The following is a 4,890-nucleotide window of genomic DNA, read 5'->3' as shown; positions in this document are numbered from 1 at the left end:
AAAAATATCCTAAAGTTGATAAAAGGACAATTTGTAACATTGATGTAAGTGTTGAGAAAATGGTAATTTTAATAACTTTGTGAATCAAGGGGTTTATACTCCACCTTTGATACAACTGAAAGAGGAACTAACTGAATCATACATAGTTCAGAATTCACTTGAAGAATTGAATGACATTCTTATAATAAAACTTCCATTCTCATATACATTTCCTTATTTTAGCAAGATCTATCATTGCTTTTATCTATGAACAAGAAATATTGGAATCAAACTGCTAATAAATGCTGAATCATTCCAACAATATGTAATATTCATCTATTATATACAGAAACTATTTGGGAAAAAAAGCTAGATCTCATGGAGAGATAGATTTCCAAAATTTTCCAGTTACTTTTTCAATAATATTTTCTCAAAATGTATTTCTAATATTTTTCCAATAATTAGAATCTTATGTTTATAGGAAATATTTTTAAATAGTTTCAATTTACATACATAATTTTATAGTGTAGAAATATAACAAGTAATCAATAAACAGTCAAGTTATATATACACAGATAAAAGTTTATAAAAGTAGAATGAAAATCTATGTTTATTTTTTATTTTTTTTAAAATGTTATTTATTTGACGCAGAAAGAGAGAGAGACAGAGAGATCACAAGCAGGAAGGGGCAGAGGGAGAGGGAGAAGCAGGCTCCCAGCCGAGCAGGGAGCCTGATGCAGGGCTCGATCCCAGGACCCTGGGACCATGACCTGAGCCAAAGGCAGACGCTTAACCCACTGAGCCACCCAGACGTCCCAAAAAACTATGTTTAAAGACAGAAAAAGAAATGATGCAAATTGTCTGAGATGAGATTTTTCATATATATCTTTAAGTGGATGATAGACATCAAATCATTGTTAGATTTACCATTCACTATTAGAATCACTGTTAGATTTCATTGGTTACACTATATATATATAAGTATATACATGCATACATACATGTTTCTATTTCTTTTTAACTTTACTCCAGGTAAATAGAAACTTTCGTTATATTTTGTTAACTAGTTGTTGTTTGTAAACAGAAAGGTTATTGGTAATTTTATATGATCAAAAGGCAATTTATTAAATTGTCTTATTTGTACTAATCATTCAATGCATTCTCTTGGGTTTCCCATGTATACAGTTATAATTTAAGATAAATTTTGACAAGACAGTTTTACTTGCTTGTAATTTCATACTATTTTTCTTATCTGATTATTTTAGGTAGTACCTCCTGAACAATGTTAAACAATAAAGGCTATATTAGCAAAGATAGAGGCTAAACTACTATAAAGGAAAGATGCAAAAATTCAGTGGTTTAAATAAGATAGAAGTTTATTTTCTATGATGTAGAAATCCAAAAGTGAGTGACCCAAAACTGGACTAGTCTCAAATGTTGTTTCTCTCTCTGTTTTCAAAGGCGACTGCTATATTTGCCAACATTTCCCCACTAACAGGAGGAGAAAAGCAAGTTCAGAATAAACAATTTTGTCTTCAAGGAGGTTACCTGGAAATTAGATACATCACTTCTGCTTACAACTCATTGGACAACTCTAAGTTACATGGTCACAGCCACATCTAGCAATTAAGCTACAAAACACAGACTCTAGCTGAGCAACCATGTGACCCCCGGTGGGCTTTCTATCACTAAATGGAAGGAGAAAAGGATGGATACAATACAATTAACGTAAAGAACATCAATGCCTTCTTCCTTGCTTTAATGAGAATGCTTCTAGTGTATCTCATTAAACATCATGCCTGCTATCGTGTTGAAATATATTTTTAAAAGTTAATAGGGTATCAATTTATTTCTATTTTATTAAAGTTCTTTTATTGGAAACATATATTGAATTTTATCAAATTTGTCCACATGTATAGAGCTGATGTATTTTTCTTTCTCATCCATCAGTGCAGTGAATTTCATTAATTTATATATTTGTAATATTGAAGCCATGCTTGTGTTTAGGATACGACTCTCACTGTGGATATCCTTTCTTAACGGATAAAAAACTCAAAATAATTTGAATACTATTTTCTTCAAAAACTAAATGTAGGTCAAGTAGTCTTGATTTTTTAGGGGACAGGGTTAAAAGATCCTCTGGGTTTGGGAGGCTTAAATTAAGCAGGAGACACAGCCTCAAATGTCTTCAGAGACTGGATGGATAATGCAAATGGATAAAAGGAGAGTAAAGTGGTCTTGAGGAGGCCAGGGTAAGAGTAAGGCCAGGGTAGAGGGATAGCTAATAGTCAGTTCCAGTGTTGAGGGCTGCTATGAGGACATCAATCCCTGTGATGCCAGATTGTCCTTTTTTCCCCTGCGAATCCAAAACTCATATTTTTATATAAAATTTCACAATCTTTAAATATTGATAACAAATTTAACATCACACATTTGCATACACACACACACACACACACACTACTGCACAGGCCAAAGAAAACAGTAACAGAATGGATCAGGCTGCCATTACTTCAGCTCAGGAGGAGGTTGACTAGGAAGAGGCAGTTGAATGGTTTAGGGTACATGAGGCAGCAGATGCAGGCACCAGCACTAATGGAGATCTTCTAGGCTGGCCTGTCCCCATAGTTGTCCATGTGTGCTGATGGCATGGTGCCTGGTCACAAAGATCTGCTCAGGCCTTAGCGCATGAGGGTCCCCTGACCAGGGTGATATTGAGGATTGCCTTTCCCCAAAGAACTGGGGCTCTCCAGTAGAGTAAAAGCCCAAGCAGAGGACCTGCCATACAGCCCTCCTGCTCCACTCTCACCTCAAAAACGTAACTGAACCAATCCATGGACAGTGAGTGGCAGTTTGTCAAACTTCCGTCAACTTCCCCCTCACACTGGGGCATTTGCATGGAGCACAGCCCAGGAAGGAGGGAAACTACTTTCAGAGGACACTACTCCCTCAGACTGTAGGGAAGCTTCAAGCACGGGGAACTTGTTATTTATTGCCCCCAAGGTAGGATACCTGAAATATCATTCTGCAAGGTCAGAGCCCTACAGGCTTCCCTATCACTACGGTGAATCATCCAGGCCCACCAGCATGTTGGACTAGGCCTGCCATAGTCCTTGCTACTACTCAAGCCCACTAGCCACCCTCCTTACTTTGCATTTTATACCTCAGTGACACAGAATTACTCATAGTTTCCCAAATACATGATTCCGTTTCATGCCTGTATGTGGCCCATACCCCCTACCTGTCCCCTATCCCACTTCTTTGCTTCCTGTTAATTTTTTAAGGTCCACTTTGGATGTCAGCTCTCCCAAGAGGTTTTTCTTCAGCACTCAGCTCCATCATCCCAAAGCTAGACCCAGGCTTCAATTCTCCAATCCCATAATAAACCTTGTCTGCCTTCATCATAATTCTATTTTGCTTTCAATTTATCTGTTAATGTGCCTGTCTTGCATCAAGGGTAAGAATAGAGTTTTGGGGGCGCCTGGGTGGCTCAGTTGGTTAAGCGACTGCCTTCGGCTCAGGTCATGATCCTGGAGTCCTGGGATCGAGTCCCGCATCGGGCTCCCTGCTCGGCAGGGAGTCTGCTTCTCCCTCTGACCCTCCCCCCTCTCATGTGCTCGCTCTCATTCTCTCTCAAATAAATAAATAAAATCTTTAAAAAAAAAAGAATAGAGTTTTGGTTTTGGTTTGTTTGTTTATTTGTTTTTTCATCTTTATATGCCCAATTTCTAGGATTGCATCTGTCACAGAACAAGCACCCAACTGAACTGGCCTGAACTATACTAAACCTCCTCTCTGGCCTCATCAGGAAATTGAAGCTGTTGGCCTAAGCTTTAGAAGATTTCTGGGGTCACTTCCAATACTAAAGTGATTTAAAACATTCACTCCACAGATTTACAAATGATTTATGCTATTGTTTTAGCTGATATACGACTATCCCAGACTTTTTCAACTCAATCAGACCACACCTTGCTCCATTTAGAGCACATTTTTTATCAGCAATTTTATGGCAATTTCTATCACTCAAAATGGCCAACCTATTTCTCCTGGCCTCTTTGCACAAATCTTTCCTGGACTTCAAGATGCTGCAATCAGCATTCAGTGTCTTTATCCTGCTCACTTTCTTTGAATATGCCATCTCATGTCTCTCCCTACTTTTAATTATGCTACTAGTGTCCATAAAAAAAAAATCCCTCAAATTTTCTCCTTAACAATTGTCTCTCAGGCTAACATAGTCTAGTTTACAATTCCTATACCTCTAGAGGAATAATTTTTTTCAGATATTCCACCTTCAAATTCTCCTTCACTCAGTTCTCTTGATACGTCACAAAATAGTTCTAACGCAAGATTATTCCTCTTTACTTCAGACCCACTAATCCTAAAGTGTTCTACAAGCTACAGGTAGGCAATGGAATTCAACAAGCTTTTATCAAGCACATTCTACTCAAATAGTTGTAGTAGACCAATAGATGATTTTTGAGATGGGACTGCAAAAAGCTTGAATTTATACTAAAGTATAAATGGAATATGAACAAATTATCCTAAAACAAGGTAATATGTGATAAATATCATAGGGAAGTTAAGGCTAAATTCTGTAAGAGTCTGAGAAGAGAGTTCTTTTCTATTAAGGTGGCCAGAGAATGCTTAGTAAATGACTCAGTAATGGGGATGGCCCTGGAAAGTCAATAGGTTTGTGGTAGGTTTTGATAGGAGAGAGAAGAAAGGCATGGATGAAAGGATGACATGAGTAAAAAAAAGCTTGGAGACCAAAGAGTGTACTAAATTACTGAGCAGCTTGGCTTATTGGAACATGGGGAAGCATCTGGGCTTTAGGTGAACAAATTTGGTTGCAGAGGGATCACCAGAGACTGATGGCCCAAACAAGAAATTTTAGTTTATTCAGGAAATGAG

The sequence above is a fragment of the Mirounga angustirostris genome, unplaced genomic scaffold (genome assembly GCF_029215605.1).
Source record: "Mirounga angustirostris isolate CCGP_5_RB_7025 unplaced genomic scaffold, mMirAng1.0.hap1 SCAF_8, whole genome shotgun sequence".
NCBI lineage: Eukaryota > Metazoa > Chordata > Mammalia > Carnivora > Phocidae > Mirounga > Mirounga angustirostris.
This window is presented reverse-complemented; position numbering follows the sequence as displayed.